Source organism: Diadema antillarum, unplaced genomic scaffold (genome assembly GCF_040938485.1).
Source record: "Diadema antillarum isolate AM-2024a unplaced genomic scaffold, OU_Dant_1.0 seq00001073_RagTag, whole genome shotgun sequence".
NCBI classification, from domain to species: Eukaryota; Metazoa; Echinodermata; class Echinoidea; order Diadematoida; family Diadematidae; genus Diadema; species Diadema antillarum.
In genome coordinates, this window is record NW_027271897.1 from 130,719 (window position 1) to 151,434 (window position 20,716).

The following is a 20,716-nucleotide window of genomic DNA, read 5'->3' on the forward strand; positions in this document are numbered from 1 at the left end:
ATTTCATACATCTTTCAGTTTTGCCTTTGTGCTTTGTTTCTTCCCCATTGTCATTTCTGCCCATTTTGGTGGGTATCACATTTGTTCCTGCATTTCTGTTTAACTATTGCCATAACAGATAATGCAGGAACTACATTGTATAATGTGATATACACAAACAGTGTGGCCAGTAATGCTGATTCTCAGTTCATGTATTGGCAGTCTAGTTCCTCTCGCAAACAGTTATCATTTCCACTTTGTTGAGCAACTTGCTGTTCATAAAAATGTTGACCATGATTAACTTCCGTTGGGTGGAATATTTATGTGCCATAGCACTTGTAGGGCTTCCTCACAAAGGAAGTATTGTAAGATTGCGTAGATCACTGTCTGTCCACTACATCTTAATTTACTATGGCATTAGATATCGGATTACGACCATATTCACACTCAATATTTTCCTTGAAACCTTCAACAACAACAACAACAACAACAAAAATGCTTCATATGAAACCAGAATTCAGCCAATTCCCTGATGATTCCTCAAACTCGTCAAACTAGACCAATTTTTTTGGAGTTTACATTTCTCTCCATTAGTTACACATTCCAATTCCTTTCAAGACTTTTTGGGTTACTAATTGTTTTAGTATACAAATATCAAAGGACCTTTTCACATGTACTGAGTTGCTTAGTTACAGACTTGATTACACACTTGTTTGCAATTGACTTTCAAATCTCCGTCTGTTCACATGCAGGAAGAAGCTTCATGGATTCCGCGGTTTTGAGTTTCAAAGTAAGGAGGGGAGGCGTGGCTTCTTTCCAAGTACCTGTCAATCACTCTTGTATGAGTAGCCTGTGTAGTAGTGCAGGTTTTCTAGGGAAGCGTTTGAGGGGTCACTTAAGCTCTGTCCCCCAAAACTTGATTGGAGGCCAATCACGTTCACACGCTAGTTTCGTTGCTTAATTCTGGTGAAACGTGATTGAAAAACACCTCTGGACCGTGATTTCACACTTAATTGTGATTTAGTTTCAAATCACTCTCCGCAATTCCAGTTTCCATTCACACGCAAATTTGCTTAATTACAAGCTTGACTTGAGTTGCTTGATTTCGAAATTGTTTCATATGAAGCAAACTCGGTACATGTGAATGCCCGGAAAGTTGTAGGGATAGGGATCATTCCGGAAGAAGACTCATTCTCTGTTCCAGAACGTTCAGTTTAAACATTTTGAATAGATTTCATCCCACAGTTATTTTGGTTTGCTAGAGTTTGTTTTCTTGTAAAGGACACCTTCATGAAAGCCATCTATATTAAACAGCAACATCATCCTGCTAAAGTGGGGTCGCCTCATCTTGGGTTTAGTGACCTCAGGTTAACACTGTAGGGTGCATTTATTATACCCCCGCACACATAGTGTGAAGGGGGTATATAGGAATCACCGCGATGTTGGTCGGTCGGTCGGTAGGTCGGTCGGTCGGTTGGTCGGACGGTCGGTTGGTCGGTCTGTCTGTTGCAAAATCTTGCGTCGCAAACTCCTCCTACAGTTTTGAAGCAATTTAAATGAAACTTAGGGTAAATGATGATATTGAGGTATAGATGTGCAAGACATGTTTTTTGTGTTTGTCGGACAATGCGTTGCCATGGTAACCATAATTTTACCAAAACCTTGTGGATTGAATGATATGGCATGCATTTGACACATCCCATTTGCAAAAGGAACATGTAGCGCTATACATACAAGCTCGCCTAACCCGCAATCTGCAGGTGCAGAAGAACGCTCTACGCAGATCTTCTCTTCTAGACATCAGAGCTTCAAGCGACTATCTTGACTAAAATCTTGACTGAGTCCCAGCCACAAATGTAAACCTTCCAGAAATTATCCTTCACCTGAATTTACTAAAGATACGAACGAGTGGACCTACCTCACTGGAGGAGATATCTGCTGCAACTGATCGGTCATGGCAACTCATGTGACTTGAATGACCATTTAAAAATACCTTGCGCTCATAGAATCAAGAAGGGGACTCCTGGGTGAACAAGATGGAACCTTTGATATTCGCCCAAAAGTCGCAGGGACATTGCCCTGATGTCTTCGGAGGTTGCGGTGACTTCTCAGAGATGTCTCCTCAGGCGCGGAAAATCTCTGCATGGTCACCAGTGGGTTGCTGCCGTGTCACCACCTCGGCTGCAGGCCAATGAGATGTACAAGTACCACCTCTAAACAGCACATTCAATCCTTTGCATCTCACAGAAAGTTACTAGTAGTCTTGTCTTTGTGTAGCATCTTTCTTATATCAGTAAAAATATCGAGAGTGTAATACTGTGAACCTGTTTCAAATATTGGAGCCACATATCAACGTATTCACATGTAGATGAAGTACTGGCCTGAATTTTGTAGCCAGTCTGGCTTTAATTATTTGTTAACAGAAGACAGCGCATGCAAAGGACACAGGCTATACCTTATCATGCCATAGCCAGAAGTTTATCAACCAGGCTAGATTAGAAATGACTTGATATCACGCTGACTGTGCTTTGAACCTTGCGGAATCGGTTGTAAAGCTCAAATATTCCCATATTACATGCAGCGGAAGCATGTTGGTTATTGAGATTCAAGCAATTCTTGATGATGCCAAAGAAAATGAGATTGAATTTCCTCATCTGCATTTCTGATTTGTTATGACAGAATGTCAGTAGTGTTTTCATGAAATTGTTTGAATGTGGTTGAATGAACTGTGACTTGTGTACTGCAAGAGACAATGAATGCACACAGTTGAACTCAAGTGAACCATATTCATATTTCTCTTTGCATGTTGTATTGCATGAACAGAAACATTAGACTGTTTTGATATATATATGTTTTCAAATTCCATGCATGCTTTGTTCACAAATGTTACCTTTAATGACCACAAAGTTTGCTAGAAGTTTGCCCTACCTAGCAATAACAGAGTGAATTCCAACCTACTGTACAGAACTTAACCTGTTGAAGACGGACTGATTTTGCTACAACACGCATTTCCCATAGACACCTGCCCAAGTATACTCAGGACTCATCCTCAGATTGGAGGGAGCAGGTGAATTCTTAGCTATTTTAATAGTGGTTCATTATCAGGCTGTAGGAAAAGAATCAGCCATGAATTGTAATACTTTACTGAAATGATCTATTGCAGATGCGACTTTCGGTAAAAGGGTGTGGACACATGCTCCATCATCATATTCTCATAGCTGAATACATACATATACTCGCTACCTTTAGTCACATTTCTGATTTGAGTATCTATGTTGTATTTGCTAATTTGTGTATAATATGATTTCTATGAATGAAAAGATTTAAAAAATGAATATAAACCACAGCATGATATTATTGGACACTGCTGGATCGTAGAAGTTGTTTCTGCTAGTCATAAATGTCACATTGTTTGCCCGATCCTCCTCACCTCTCCACATTACGACGTCAAATGTGTGGATGATAACAATGATGACAACTTGTGAATCCAACCCACCCACCACCCAATCACAACCTCAATAACAGACGTTCCAGGTCACATATTAAGTGAGATGCTTTGAGTGCTCACAACAACAACAACAAAAGAAAAGAAAAGAGGGGGAACGAAATAAGATTCAAGACATCCTTCCCTTCTCATCGGCAGATCAAAATGAAATTTCATATGGAATTTGTCATCCGCTGTCTCCTTGGTGCCTAGTGCCATTGACCTTTGCTGCTAACATTCTGTCAACATTGGAAATGGTGGGAGGAGAGGATTTTGACCTGGAAGCGAAGGAGTTGTTGATTCCTGATCGATAAAGTGAGCCTCAGAACAGAAAAAAACAAATGCAACAATCTGATCAAACCAAGGGGGTGCAAATTCTTTTAATCAGAGAGATGTACTTGAGCTCGGATTCTATGTTACTGGTAGTGGTAAAAAGTCATCCCCCCTCAGAGTGGGAGAGGGAAGGTTCATTCTCCTGTGACCGATGATGCTCACGTTGCTATCATTTGCTTTTGTTTCTCATCAGATATCCGAAGAGTAGCGGCGAGCATTCAACAGAGAAGCGGGAAAAGAACGAGGAGAGAGAAGAATCGCGGGAGAACCTGCGTTGGAGGAGCTCCTAGGTACTGTAGATCGGGGATCACCTGCAACGTGATCAAAACCTGTCAACAAGCTCTCATTGCATCCTCCGAGGCACCACGCCACAAGGTGGGTGGAGGCAAATCTAGGAAAACGATCTCGTCTCAGCCCAGAGTTTTATGTTGATGTTGCCCATCCTGTAATTGTTTGTGTGTTTTTGTTTGCTTGTGTTTCTCCTCCCCCTCTTTTGTGGTTCACTGAGGCCACATTTGTGTTCATATTGGCATTGTTAAATGTTTTTATGTTCTCTGATAAAAAACAAACAAAACAAAACAAAACAAAACAAAACCCATACAGAAGGCACTTTTGAATAGTTATTTGTGCATTTTCTTGTGTCAGATATGATGCTTCTTTTTCTTTTCTTTTTTTTTTTTCCTTATGCTGGGGTTGGTCTTTTTTGATGATTGCAACCCACCTAAAACATGCCATTGTCCACATCAGAAGATATCTCTGTAAAAAGTGTTTTATATTCCCTCTCCATCTCATTCTTCTCCCCCAGAAATGTTCTTTCTGCTATGGACAATTAGACACTCCTGTGTAATGCTGGACGCTTCAGGAGATATTCCCTCCTTCCAAAGCCTCAGCCCCAGTACATAACAAACAATGTTCTATTAAAGTCATTATTCAACCCCTTTCATTTTCATTGCTATTCAATCCCCCCCCCCTTCCTAACCTGGTCTATCTCTCTCTCTCTCTCTCTCTCTCTCTCTAAAAACACTGGGATTATTTGGAACCATTTCACTTATACTGTTTTCCCCCTTTCTCTGTTGGGATTTGGAATAGTTCATGATATTCCCACATCAAACCACCAGAGGGATCATGACACAGTATCTGCCATGGTGTTGACAACCTCAACATGTTTACAGATCTTCAAGCGATGTCAGCCCAAGATAAAAACGATGCAGCTTCAGGAAAACAAAACAAAACAAAACAAAACAACAACGACAGTGACCCAAATTCCACAAGAACTTGTATTTTAACTGCAAAGATTCTGGCCTAAACCAATTTTGTTATTAAGATCACCGAATACGGAGCTTAGACTGACGTAGTACAATGTATGAGAAAAACGTCTATCATTTCTTATGCAAACTTTTTTTTCATTTGTTGCAAATACCATGCAAGCTTCCATTTGATATCATGGAAAGTGCATGTGTCTAACATTTTACTGCAACTTACTACAAGTTAAATTTAAGTGTTTCCTGTGTTCATGAATATAGGACATCTTTTCTTACACAAAATCTGCTTCATGGTTGAGGTTCAGTAGGAAAAAGTGTATGTTGCTTTTGCCAACTGATATCATATAGGTATTTGCTGGTGTTGCACTTTGTGTATAGAAGAGCAGGGATTTAAAATGCTCACAAAGTGTTCCACCAAAATTTTCTTGTATAAAGATAGCAAATTAGGTGCCAATTTGTAAGTAGTACTCATAACTATCTTTGTTTGCTACAACCAAGTAAATAGAAGTATTTTCAGTATTCCTGGACCGGAGGTCGACTTTATTTCAGTAATACCATGTAAAAACCGTTCTGAATTAAGATCAGTTTCTCGGATCATTTAATAGCCAAAGTCTGTAAAGTCCACGCAAAATTGCATTTAATGTTTGTTGACGTCAGGCCTAGTTTCAGATTGTGGAAGATCAAGGTTACCGAGTACTGCCTGCTGCTGAACGAAAGGTCGCTGCGCCCTTTGCAGCGATTACTCAGAGCATGTCTCCCTTGTCTGTGAGTCCCATATATACATACAACTTACAAGATGTGGAGGGAAAAAAAGAAGGGAAAAAAAAAATCTCCAAACAAAAAAGGTCAAATAGCAAGTGCATCTGAAATTGTCATCAGTTTAAACTTTCCATTATGCACCACAAAAATGGTGAAAGTCGGTCACACTTTTCATGAAATATGCATTATCAGTGCAATCTATTGACTCGATTTTATGAGATTATTCTTGCAGCAAAATGGAAAGAGTGATTTAGGGATTATACTCACCTCTAAAAAAGTAAGCCATCCGCTCCAAGCATGCATTTTGTGCGTCACACACCGGGTTTTCCTAGTACGACTACGCGTTTTCACGTCATTTCCTCTTCAGCGTACACCAGGTCCATACGCAGAAACGAACTACAGAGAGAGTGCTTTATATTCTGTCATTGCCCCAAGCAGTTGAACAGCCTCCTTTCTAAAGCCCCGTTTTAACAGGGCCCTTTCAACCAGAGTTACTCTGACAATGTCTGGACAATCTTTTTTTTTTACACCGACTGTTAAAGACACTCCACGCAAAATGTTGCTTGGCGGTTGTCACCATAAATTTTTCCAACTTCTACCTTCAATAGTCAGCTATTAAAGGTAATTACTCCGATATTATTCTGACTTTACTGTGACAATGTCCCGACATCCGGCTGCTAAAACGCTTTCGCAGTAATGTTTTGCTGATATACTCAACATGCATATTAAGTGCAATAGTCCAGACAAAATGTCACACCATGCGCTAATCATGTGCATGGATCGTATACCACTGATCTCTATGTACCGCCTGTAGAGATCAGTGATTGCAGCCATGTTTTGTTTACTATTAAGCACAGTTGCCTACCTAAATGTGCATAATTCTATAGAAGAGTACTGTACATTTGAACAATTTTCACTTTTTTGACACAAACAATGTAAACATATGTTTTGAATACTTTGTTTGAAATGTTGTTTTTATCAATTTGGACAGAATTCTTTGTATTACATTTCTGCAAAGGTATATGGGCGAGGTTGCTTTGGTGCATTGTGACATTTGGTACTCTGTGACATGTGGCGCTGAGCTGGAATCGAGACCAGTAATTGTTATGGAAACCTACCCAGAGAAGGCTTTCGTTGTGTATCTGTTTTAAAGACGGCAACCCCCCCTTGCTCTCTTCTTCCATTTTATTGCCAGAGGCAAAGCATTTGTTCTCCTTACGTTGCCCTGACATTATCAGGGTAAGGTTTGTTAAAACATGGTATGAATTTCAAAACACTTTCAAATGAAACTCCTATAAGGCTGTGTTAAAAACATATCGTTTTAAAATCAGTTTTATTCAGTTTGTCTTTATATCATCTGTCTACATAGTAAGATTTATCTACAGACTCACTGAAAAACAACTCTGAGGCTGATCTTGTGTTGTTGTTTTCTTAAACCGTATTGAAATAAAACAAATAAAGGAAGGTAAAAAATCTTGACTGAGCTTCTTTCTATGTCATACGCAACTGTGAAATTTTCTTGACAACTCTGTTTATTAAAGTTTTGTGTCATACAGTGGATTTACAAGACCAATCAACTTCTCAGAGCTTTAACCTAAAATATAAATGCGCATTTCTCGTAAACCCCTGCCCGAGTATCCACGGGACTCGTCCTCTACGGGTTAATAATAGAGATGTTGGTAGTGCATCATAAGTATGCAGCATTTTTTTGTTGTTATCAATTCAAATGAATATTATGAACTTGTCTGATATGTACTGTGTTCTTGTATAAAGTAATTTCACTTGTGTGGGATTCCCTGTGCTACTTTTTAATTTGTTAGTACATAATCATTTATGTCTTGTCGAGGAAAATAAAAAGTCAGCTGACTATTTGTGACCCGCTGCAACAAAAGGATTCGAAAGTCGAGGGAGGACAATTTTCTGAAAATGACATGACATTATTCCCTTACTTTTCCACTTTAATGTCATATATAACATTGCTCATAAAAGTACTCGATTGTGGAGATATAAATGATTTTATTAGCACATGTCGAGTGGTTCAGGAGATCAGCGTTTCGAGAAAACCGCCTTCAAAGTTTTCCTTCCGACGCTATCATGATCGAGGGGGAGCAAGACAGTTTTCACCATTTGACAATAGAAGGTAGGCTCCTAGCAATCTCTGCGATGTTCATTCAAGCTTAGCGCCAGCGGTCTACGCACGACCAATCACTGACCAGGATGCCACGCACTGACCAATGAGATCACTCCCTCGTTGCTAGGGGCGGAGTCTAGCTGCGGCGCTAAATCCAAATCCTCGGACACACTTCTATTCCGTTGAAAGTCGGAAAATCATGGCCTAGAAAAACGCTATTTTCTTGGGTTTCCGTTGATCATTTAGCTTCAAAGTTTCAGTAGATGATAGAAGATACATTCGACTACAAAATTATGTCAAATCCAAATGTTTTGACGGATTTTGATGATCTGACTTCAAACTTGATTTTTCTCGGCTCACCCGCCAGCGACTTTAGGATCCTTTTTTTTGTAGCGGGTCACATTTACCCCAGACATTATTTCTCACATCCAATGGTTTAACAGTGAGATGTACAGTGCCAGTCAATCTTTGAAATATGAAATGGTATATACCTTTCCCTTTCAAAATTAGAAAAAAAAAGAACAAATAAAAATAGAACATCATAAAACAGGTAAACCACAAAAGTACGCTTCCCCCATACATCCGGAAACAATTTCATAGAAAAGGAACAACAATCAGCAACAATGCTCCCATATATAAATCATGATCATCCTTCATGGAAATGGAAGATTTTTATCCCTGTCGGCAGTTATATACCATACATTTTTTTCATACGCATTTTGAATGAGGAGCAAGGCCGGTTATTATTCCGCCCACTCCATTTGATTTAGAATGTGTTAATTATGAATGAGGGTATCAAGCCCAGGGGGTTTGACAATGGATAATTGTCATGCACACTCATGGAACTTGATGTCCTTGGCCGTGAATGAAAAAACTGCATGATGTTTTTTACATCCCTTCAGATAATTGAAAGTCTCTCTTCTCTCTTTCTCCCTATTTTTTTTTTTTCATTGTTGCTGTGTATACACTCACAAGTTCACATTTATCATAGAGGATTTCAGGACATTACGAAAACTGTCATGTCCCTATCATAATGCATGCAAGCTAGGTTATCAGACAATGTACCGCTGTCTCAAGATACATGTACGAGATCTGCACATGAAATATTCTAAACCATTTAACTTTTCATGGGATGGTTGATAATTATGTGTGATAGTGTGTGCACGCACTGTATACCTTCCCAATAGTGTGAGAAAGCTTGATAAACCAGAACATGTAAATGCCTGCAGAGAATGGAACGATGCCAAATATATACTAAAGCAATTGCTGCAACAAGGGGATGTACAAATTTGTCAGTGCATTTATTAAAAGGAGTAGAGATGTCATATAGCGGTCATCTTTTAATTCAGGTGAAGTCGTTTGCTTGTGGCATTTGAAATCATCCTCTAGAGATATATATGTTGTGTTTTCTGTGCAGCTTCTGTGTATATACTTAAAAAGGGAGCCCAGCGGTGTGCTTCCCATAAAATGCCTGCCAGAGTCACTAATAGAATAGGGCTGATTAAGTGGCCAACCTACGCCACAGTTGGACATGTCAGCGGTTACAAATTTGAACTTGGTCTGATTAAGGTCCAAATGAACCACGGGAGGCAGTGATTTAGACTCCATCAGAATGCAGCTAAAAATAAAATGCCAAGGTTGCTCTGCTACATTCAATGATGCATTTTTTTTTTTTTTTTGCATCCTCTTTCTCTTCTCTCTCTCCCCCCTCGTCCTCAATTTAAGTGTATGGTGCCGAGAAAGTACACATATGAGGAAATTCTGTCCTCTGATTTTACTGTTACTGATGACTTTCGGCTCTATCATTGATATGCAATCCCCCCTTACCCGCCTCCGGCACCCCTCCTTCTCTCCATCATGTATAAAGACCCAGGCAGCTGAAAGTGACTCAAGCAAACAAGAAAGTAAAAGGGGGGGGGGGGAATCAGTAAGGGGAAAATTTGTGGTTTGATTTAGGAGCATGGCTGTGCTTTGCTGGTGATCTAGATCGCGATGTCATATGTCGAGCGTACTTGGGCACTTGAGAACATATTTTGTGCATTTGCACTATATTAAATGCAAAGTATGTTTTGACATGCCCAAGATAGAAATATGTAGATATCAGTTTATTTGATGCTTGGAAATATTGCAGTTTATTGTATAGTATACAAACTATAGTATTGCATACCATTCTAAGTAATTGAGGAGGTGAGGGCAGCACTACAATTGTGAAGTCTATTATTTTAAAAGCAAAGTATAAAGTTAAGTACAACCGTGACCAGTGTTTCGCAAGGCTCAAAGACTATTTCTGTGCAAGGCCAGTTCTCTTAAAGGCCACTTTGGTTTTGTACAGCATAAGTAATTGGCTCTAGGAAGGACATGAAAAATTAACAAGGCCAAATATTGAATTTTTTAGTCTTTTTAATTTCATATTTTAGAGGGGCAATAGGCCAATCACCAGTGGAGCATCCAGTGCCATGACCTTGGCAGTTTTGGATTGATACAAGACCTATTTTCAATAGCCATATTTACACGCAAGAGTTAATAGACTTTTGCATCACAATGAAATCTTGTCCCGTCTTACACTGATATGTTTTACTAATATTGCTGCATTCACTTAATATTTTTCTTGTGTAAAATGTATGACATCACATGCTGTAAAAATGGATATTTTCGCGCAGCTAATTTTTCGCGCTCAGCCGGGTAAGAAGAGTTTCACATGTTTTTCATTCCGCGGAATCAAGACATCAAATACTGGAACATTTGGCATGCAAAAATATTTGCGTGCCTTTATTTTCGCGCTAGTTCTTGGTTGCGCGAAATGCGCGAAAATTTCAACACCGCGAAAATTTCCACTTTTACAGTACTGTGCAGTAGATTGGCACCAGTAACAGAGTATTACTATGCATGTATGTATAGATGCATCAGTGTTAAATATGTACACGTATATAAACATATGCACCTATTATATATTGAACTACAATGGAATATGGGGGGGGGAGCGAGAGAGAGAGATGATTTCAGAAGGAAAAGAAACTGAAGAAAAGATCCCATTAAAGAGGAAGGCAAGTTTGAATGCTGTATTGGCTATAGGCAGTAGCAGCAGCGATGAAAATAGGTCATGTGTGATTTGTTAAGCTGGGAAGGTAATTTCCTGGGGAAGTTCAGACCGTCTACAGCCGAAACCTTGGCACAAATTTTAGGAGCATGTCAGAATTTATGATCGTATCTGACTGAACATTTTGCACAGGGTCCTTAGTGCTGCAGTTCAGAGTTTATAGACTTACAGATTGTATATGGGTATGTGAAGAGTTTACCATACACATGTACAGTACGTCATGACTTGCCATTGAGTCGTATTGGTTGATTAATACGACATGTACAGTGATGTGGAAGCAGTTTGTACATCATGCAGGTAATGCCAAGAAGTTGTTTTATATCGCAACATCTGATGACACTTACTGTCATTTTTTTTAAATACAGTGTACACACACACATACACACACACACACATACACACACACACACATACACACACACACACACACACACACACAGGCCAGGGGGGCATTTCATGAAGCGTTTTAGTCTGACAACTTGTCGGACAAATTTGCTCTCAGCCAATCAGATGCAAGGATTTTACAGAGATGCCAACTATTACGGATTTCCCGTAATTGTTACGGGAAATGATCACGATTACGGGAGTACAGAATGTCGCCTCAAAATTACGGTTTTTGGAAGTTCCGATAATGCCCTATCGCCTATGCAGCAATTGCAATATACTAGCAGACTACACACTGTACATGTTTCATTCTCCAGCCGGCCCGCGTTGCCTGGTTGCCCGCATTTGTGTGTGTCGGTGTCTGTGTACTCGACGTGTGTGTTCGTAGCTTCCATTATAGAAAAGCTAGTGTGCGCACACGCAATTCGCTGCTTGCGTACTTTGTACACCGAACGGAAATTCGCGCGCGTGAATCCCTGTCGCCTACGGACCCTGGATGTTTCCATCGATCGCCATGGGATCCCCATGTGTGGCCGGCCGGCTGGGGACCGGAGCGTGAGTACATGTATGTAATAGCTTAGCTACACACTGTAGCCAGCTGCCACTATAGACAGTACCGGTACCCTATTTCGTTTTGAGTCGGGGTAGAAGCGCTCCGTTGTGCAATGTCTGCTTCTTTTTCTCTACTTCTTCCGTTTTTCCCTTGCCTCCCAAGTACGAAATTATTTTTAGAGTGTTGTGTGTGTTTTTTGTAACGTTATTGCATCATTTTTCTGCAAGGAAGAGGTGAGTTTCTGTTCGTGTACTGATGACGTGCACTGCAGTATGTGCAGGTGAAAAGCGTTCGAACTTTCTTTCCCGAGTATCGTGGAAACTCGATGTATTTCTAGGCCTGTAAAAGGAGATTTCATGTAACAGAATACTTATAACAAACTATTTTCAGGTCAAAGTGAATTAATTTCCCTTGTTTTGTATCGTTTATTGACGATCTCAAGGATCTCGTCGTAATACCGAATTTCCAATGTGTAGATCCATTTGATTTTCGCGTAGCTTTCGGTGCTGCAAACTTTTGCTAGGGCCTAATCTTACTACAAAACGTATCGTTCTATTTCTGTTGTTTCTCACACCTCGTTTGGTACGATTTCTTCCATTCTATGTCACTTTATCCGTTCTCTTTATGCTTTGAAATATTTAAACGTAATTCTTTCAAGTGTCTCGCACTGTTATTTTCGTAATTTTCGTTATTTTCGGCGATTTCTCCGCTTTCGTGCAATACTTTTTCGAATCGAAGCGACGTGTGTTGTCTTTTCTAAATATTTGTGTTGTTGGGAGGTGTTGATACTTTGTATTTGTTATACTTACAATGTATTTATTTTCCTCGGTGTTTATCTCGAGGGACTATGCGTGTTTCTTAATGTTAATAGGAAAAGGCTAAAATGATATGAGTGATGTCTGATGGTGATGATGAAAACCGTATGCTGGTACAAAAAGACGTCTTACTGTGAATGCTGAGCGTACGTGCCGTTCGTTTTATTTCACTTTCCCTCTTATTCTTCTTTCCCCCTTACTCTTCTTTCCCCTCCAAAGAATGATAAAAAAAGAAATTACATACATCTCACAACAAAAAGATCCACGATCTACCAACCTTCGTAAAGTTAAATCTAAATGTTCAATATCAGCAAAGAATAAGGGGAAAGCACAAATGACAATAAATTAGAGGGAAGAGATTGTGAAATACTGAATACACGCAGTCTCTTCGGCTCGAAGAAACTTGACACCCACCCGGCCTCTCCCCTTGTGGAAATTTCCACAAAAACAGGTGCCACACCCAGGTGCGTGCCAGACGAAAGAATGCGCGCACTGGAATAAACGGCGTGTTAGTATCCTGGAAATATCGATCGCAGAACCAGCTCATTAGTTGAATTAAAGGAATCATTGCAAAGATATCATGATTCTATATCCTTTCTTTTGGCGCATAGTAGGAAACATCAAACAGTCGAATATATTGTACTTAATCGAATATCTTTTTTTACCTGAACAATAGAAAAGGATCGATTAATCAGTCAATTAAAAATGCAATCACGGAAATACTTAGGTCTCGTATGCCCAGACAAATTCACGATTAGGTCCAATGAGATGCAGTCATCACCTGGTTAGACAGCAAAATCATGACAATTAATTTCAGTTCACGCTCATCATAGCTGCTTATTACTTTTCAAAGTTTTGGCTATCAACATTCGTTCGTAGGTGTTTTTTTGTTTGTTTGTTTTGTATGTTTTTCCTCGTGAAAGACGTAATGACTTTTTCGTATCGAATTTAAACTCCATGTTTACCGTAAACAAGCCATTCAGCTCAGCTATGACGCATTCGATCCATCGAACTTGCAGTAACCTCTTAGGCAGGAGCACATGGGTCTTTCCTTTAAACTTGAAACTTGAAAGTGAAACCACGTGTTTGCACATTGGCGCAACCACACACAGCGCGGCATTTTTGCGATCTACAGCAGAGTTTCCGATTCCAGTCAGGGTAAAAGAAATTGGAATACTTCGGAAAATACTGATGTTTAAAATCCAGTAAAATGAAAAAGCCTGAAAACAACGCATGATTATGTTTTATAGTAAACAATAGTTGGAAACACCGAAGAGAGTTTTGCATTCGCTCACACAAAAGCTTTCTTGAGAAGATGAAAGGTTCCCCCTCCCCTGCTAGATAGTGGAAGCTTCCATAACCAGCCCAGCAAGTTTCTGGAGGTACATACATGCACTTGTACACATGCATTGCGCGAGAAAGCAATCAATCAACGCTGAACATTGCGTAGTTTGGATTCTTTATCGTGCTGGTGTCCAGCTCGATACTTCGGCATGTGTCGTAATGTTTTGTTTAGAGCCTGTAGGCCTCATAAGTCGACGAGTTTTATTCAAAATAGCAAAAAGAGGGAGATGGCGAAATTACGGATTCTGGTGGAAAAATATGGATTTTGGAGCTGCTGAGTCCGGATTTGTGCTTCCAAAGGTTGGCATCTCTGATTTTAGTAGCTTTTAACATTTTGTCAGACGAAATATCTGACAAAACGCTTCATGAAATGCCCCCCTGAAGACACTATTAGCAGAATGGTGGCAATATTTCTACTAAAACCTGCATCTCAAAGTGTGTGACATATACCTTTAAAAATTGTAAAAACAATAAAGTTTTTTGTGTGTCTCTATGTATATTTACACTGTAGCTATCTAATTTGCGTATGTTGTCTTCAACTACCAGCTGTGTTACCATCTGGGAAAGTTACAGAGGAAGTGTTTCGTGAAACAATTTCGATGCCGGGCCCCTTTGTGCTCTGAATGAACGAGCCGATGTTCGATTCTGATACTAGCTAGGGAGATCGATGTGGAAAGCTTGAGCAGAAAATACAAAAAAAGAGAAGAGCATTTGTATATACATTGTATGTGCTGTGGGTTGATAGTCAAATATAAGCCAGTTATTAAGATAAACAGCATTATGTGATCTACATTGTAGTTGACTGGTTTTTTTTTTATGTTCTCCCATGGACATAAATTTCTTTAATGTTTTCTTCCTTTCTTGCTTTTTGTCTTTCTTAGTTATTTTGTCAGGAACACTTTAATTAGACTGATTGAAATGCTATCTTAGAATTCTAGCTTCCATACCCTTCAGATGTATATTCAGTGTATATTCCTTCTCCTATTACTAGTCAATGTATAAATTGTATCAAAAGTCCTTCATCTTATGTTTTGTTCACGTGAAGCCATATTACTTTCTTGTTTGTTTGTTTTTTCTTTGTGTGTGTTGGTGGGGAGGTAAGGATGGAAGGTAGGGACAGATGAAAGAAAACATAGTTTTATTAATGATTTTGATGAGACATTTTGAACTAAATGTTGAACCACAATGTACTTCCAGCTACATGTATGTACATTGATGTATCCCGTGCCACCTTTGAAAAACTCCTCGTTGAATTGGACAAGGGGAATCTCAAAGATGCCACACCCTTCCAAATTTCTTGCTTGGCATTTCCACCTGGCGAACGTGTCATCTTCACCGAGTACATGTACGTCCTAGTGCTATATACTTTGAAGGTATGCGCTACACGGAGGGGCTATCCACTGCTCATCATTCTCCAGATGTGCGGATATCTGCATACATGGTTATATCATCCTTCGAAGTCTGCTGGGGGACTGCTGGCTTGGGGGGGGGGGGGGGGGGGGGGTGGAGAGGATTCATCTGTCCGGTCCGTGCACACCTTTTTGGGGTCCGGGCGCTGGTTCTTCTCTGATGAATGGCAGGCAGCTCTGAGAGCCACCTGGCTGCCATAGCATTCATCATGACAGTCGCCACAGCCGGGGTGGGGGGGGGGGGGGGGGGGCGGAGGCACAAGATCTTAACCCTTCCGAGGCTGGTTCCATTCATACCATGGCCAGAGATGGTGATCACAAGATATTTTAGGCTTTCGTCGCTATTTGCTCGGCAGGATTTGAAAACAAAATATGTAATGTATAGAATGTCTTAATATTTATTGTTTTTGTCACACTGTTGTACTTGTAACTTCAAAGACAAAATTAGCCAGGTATGACATGTACACAATCATAGAAATGTGCTCATCCTAGGGTATGCTACTGCCCATTTGGCTCAACAAAGATATTTCTTTAAAAAAGTGGAAACTTGCACACACCTTTTTTTGCTTTGTTTGTGTTGTTTAGTTGTTCATTTATTTGTTTTTTGCTTTTTGCACAAGGCTAATTTCAGTTAAACTGTTGTTTGTATGTAAATTAGGCAGCTCTTTTTTCTTTTGCGTTTTGGGTGTCAAAAATCTTACTTCTCCAAATATATATTTATGTGGGTTATTTTTGCAGTAGTTCATGCATGCAGGAAATTTGTGAAGATTTCTATCCCATGAAACATTCCTTGTTGGCAGTATCGTGACTACCCCCAATTGGCCCTCCAAGGAGGGAGTTAAACAAAGCCTCTCAAACAAAACTGTACCGAGTTGAACCATGGGGCAGCTAGGGGAGCAGTGTGAACCATGTGTGTGAGCCCATTTTAATTCAGAAGATATCCTGTACATACTCCCTCTAGATCTCATGCTGTGCCAATAGTGAACTGTAATCTCTGTTCCATGCTTGTGATATGGAGGCCCACTGCTTCCTATTTTCCATAAAGACAAAAATATAAAAAAGGGAAAGGAAAATGTAGACAGCTATTAAAGATTGATATCAAGCCCCCTGTGAATATAAACTCTAGATGATCTTGATGCAAAAGAACTTGTTGATTTGCTGTCTAAAGAGCCTCTCACCTTGTTTTCATTTGGCGGGCAACGCAACCTCATAGTGCCCTGTGCAACACTGTAATAAATTTGTCATTATCGCGCATTGCCCTCCCACCTCGTAAGCATGCATTAGCAGTTACTGTTGTCAGGTTAATGCCGGAGGGGATGCATGTAGCCTACGTGCTACACCCGTTGTACGAGCTCGATCGGCACATGGGTATGTGTAGGCACGTACATTTATGTAGGGCACCAGCACAAGAAAAACAAGTAATGGGAGTGGGGAAGGGGGGTGGGGAGGGGGGGGGGGGTTGGGGAGTGGGGGAGAAACGGAGGGAGGGAGGAAACTTGTGAAACGATTTTCTAGGTTACAGAGGTCAGTCATACCCACTCGTGTGTGAGCCCTGCTAGTGAATCATTGTTTAATTTAGCCTCCCATGTTACACTTCATTTGCCGTCAAGTTCGGTAATCCCCTCCAGAGCCCTGTGTTTCATGCGGCCCTTCTGCTGGCTGCCTGGCTGCCGTTCAAAGGTCTCTCCACATTTTTATGGTTTTTTTTTCAAAAAAAAATATTTGTATTTTATGAATTTTGCTCCCTCTGCTGAGCATTTTTTCCTTGCTCATCGTATGATTCCCCCCCCCCCCTTCTTCCCGATACTCTTTTGCATTTTTCCATTCTGTATTGTCATCCCTGTTGACACTATAAATTCTGAAAATTCTTGTGTGCAACTTCATGTATGCTCATGTGACCTTGAAATGTGAGATGCAAATAGGGGTACGTACACAATATAATTTTTTTCAAGATTATTATCTATAACTAGAAAAGGAAGGAGAAAAGTAGCCATAGTTTTAGCTGAATTAGACACATGGGGGGGGGGGGTATAGGGAAAGGAGTTATGGCCTTTATGGTGACTGTACTACTTGATGGAGTATCCTGTGATTGCAAGTACATCCATTTGAGGCAGAAGGATGTAGGTCTCAGACAGAAAAAAAGAAAGAAACAGCAACCAGTTGGCAAAAAAAAATCTATTTCCTGTATTAAAGAGATGATGAAAGTTGACAATAACATATTTAGCTTTTCTTTGTTTACACAGACACAATTATCAATAGTGCATCATGAACCTACTTGAAATAATTGAATGATAGATTTGTCCGATGATGAGAGACCAGTCAAAAAAAAAAAAATCCAACTGTCAATGCCTTACATACTTTTGTATCATTTTTCACATGCTTATACAAAAATCAAATGATTTTGTATGAAATATGATTTGCACATTTCCACAAACTGGATTGCCGAATCTTGCAATAGTGAACTGTAACTATCATCTCACATACAGTAGACTCTCCAGGTAAATCATATTCAAAGTTTATTCGATGGAAATCGGTTTTGGAATAGCTGAGACATCAAAAGTACTACGTAAAGTAAAACAAAGTGATCCTAGTAAAAGGTGGGTTTCACCTTTTATTAGAGTTGCTCTGTTTTGGATATCTCAGCCATTTCAAAACCAGCTTTCATCAAATGAATGTTGAATCCCTCATGGAATTGCATGCTCTTTCATATTTCATGTGAGAGGGTTCTCATCATCTCACCAACAAATATTAGAAGCCTGGAGTTAGGTCTCAACCAAAACTATACGATCTCTTTAAGCACTGGCATGTCATTCTGGCAGACAAGAGTCAAGGCCTTTGATGAGATAGTGCCGGAGACATCATCTAATTTAGAATATCGGTAGTAACATTGAAGGGTAGAATGAATCAAACAACTTCATGTCACTGTGGCAGAAAAATATATATGTATGTATGAACAAAATATGCATACATATATTTTCCTTTTCTTTTTGGTGAGAATCCCCAACCAATATTATTGTCTACATCTGAAATATATATATCTTTATGCTATTGGTGGAAAATTGATATGGCAAAGTGGACAGCTGAATCAGAATGTGCCTTGTATGTAGGTGTAGGGTTGTAATGATGGAAAAGTTGTTGTTTTGTTCCATTATATAAAACATTCCTTGTTAACCGTTGGGGACAAGTCCCGAGTATACGCGGGCAGGTGTCTATGGGAAATGCATGTTGTGGCAAAATCAGCCTGTCTTCACCAGGTTTTTTTTTGTTTTTTTGTTTTTTTTTTTTTGGGGGGGGGGAGTGTTTGACAGGGTTTAGGTAGAGGGAGTTTGGGGAAATTAATCTCTTTTCTCATTACCTTGTAAGCTGCTTCATACAGCTTTACATTTGTTGCAGAGATTCCTGTGTGTACTGCTTGGAAGCTTTGCTGTCATTGGTTCAAAGCTAAACATTTGAAGATAAGACAGTAGAGCTTCCAAACCAGATGATTTAGGCAGTGCTAAAATTGGTATGAAACCATAATCTATAGGTCTCCAACAGTGAACTAGTGGAACCTCTCTGACATTAACCTACATCTTCTCTCTATTTCTGAGTTCTATAGGGTTTTTAATATTCCTTTTGCTCTTTTATTTTTTTAATATCTGTTACATTGATATCATAACATTGTGATAACCTAACAATATGCCCTGCTGGTTTGTTTTTGTTTTTCCAAAGGAGAGCATGTTGTACAAGCAGTCGTTAAGTAATCAGCAGAAACATATTACATTTATGATGTACCAATCAATTCCAAATACTTTTAGATTTGAGATGATGTCATTATTACTTCATCGTATAGTTTGCATAGTGGTTGCCACCACATTGCTGTTCCATACATGTATAAACAACTGAAAAATCATCAAGATTTTCGTATGATGGCTTTCTTTATGTACATCAGTTTTCAGTGAAATGCCTACCATTCTGTTTTTGTAAGTTTATCATCGCATCAAAGCCAACTCGGTCATACCACTGTATACTGTATAAGGTCCTGTTGAAGGCACATTTAGAATATTTGTGTATAATTCCCCTCATCTGCATTCCTGATTCTTGTGTACCCCAATGCACAATATTGGCAACAAGTGAATTTCATCCCTCAAGCAGATCGGAGGATCGCATTTACCCGCTAGTAGTTGACAAACAAAATGAACTCCGTGAGAAAATTGGGCACGGCGGCTTCAAAATCACACGCCTGCGTGGATCTGTTTTTGCTGATTGCTCTCCTCTAAATATCCTTGCGTGATTGAAACGCAGATGTTGTGTTTGTTATTTACTTCATTTTTGTTTCTCCGCCAAGGCGCACTCTTAAGCTCCCCCCCCCCCCTGCCGAGTTCGGCTCTGGGGACAGGGAAGATGAGCGCAATTTCACCCAAGCAAAAGGGACAAAAGCATGCCATTGAGCCGAGATATTTCCACGCTTTCTTCCCCATCCCATTATCAAACCCTCCTCTTGCACACTCACTACACCCGTGACGCTAACAAGATTACACATCAATGTCAACAGCATCAAATATGAATGGCTTCTTCGTTAAGGGTGCGAGAAAAAAAAAGAAAAGAGAAAGGTGGAAAAAAAGGGAAAAGTAAAAGAAAGGCTCCATGGCCGTTCGGGGACACAAACACCCAATTGTCTTCTCTATCACATTTCCAAGTGACGGGTTTTATTCGTGACGGCAGCTAACTTTGCCAAGTGACCTACCTACCATCGCATACAATACATTCTTCATCTTAGGACTTCCATCCTCCATCCTGTCCATCGTTGTTCGTCCTTCCTCTTGTATAGGTGTGTACTCCAATGAAAAATTCCTCCCCGCTGTAAACCCCAATCGTTGTTTTTCATTCTTTTAGAGCTTTTCCTATGCGCTATTAACAATTCCTGTGAAGGTTCCACTGATTTGATCTGCCGCCTTGAAATCTTTCCTATGAATAATGATCATAGGTAGATCACGAGAAGTGGACTGAAGAACAAGGATGACAGAATGTAGCAAATCCGCCATCCTTTTTGTTATTATGTGTATCTGCTGCTGGATTTTTATATCAACTTTGTTTCATATAAGGCTAATGGATTGAAATTCAATATCCTTTCTTTTAATTCCCATATCAAGCGCGTGATTGGTCATGTGCGAGAATACCAGGATT

At 39.8% G+C, this 20,716-nt stretch overlaps 1 protein-coding gene across 1 annotated transcript in view; it reads left to right on the forward strand.

Moving 5' to 3' along the window:
• LOC139743357 (uncharacterized) overlaps nt 1–20,716 on the forward strand; it is a 249,322-nt gene that overhangs the window by 58,745 nt on the left and 169,861 nt on the right. The window contains exon 2 of the mRNA XM_071653843.1: nt 3,990–4,171. The gene's annotated coding sequence lies outside the window, so the exon portion shown is untranslated. The remainder of the gene's footprint in view (nt 1–3,989; nt 4,172–20,716) is intronic.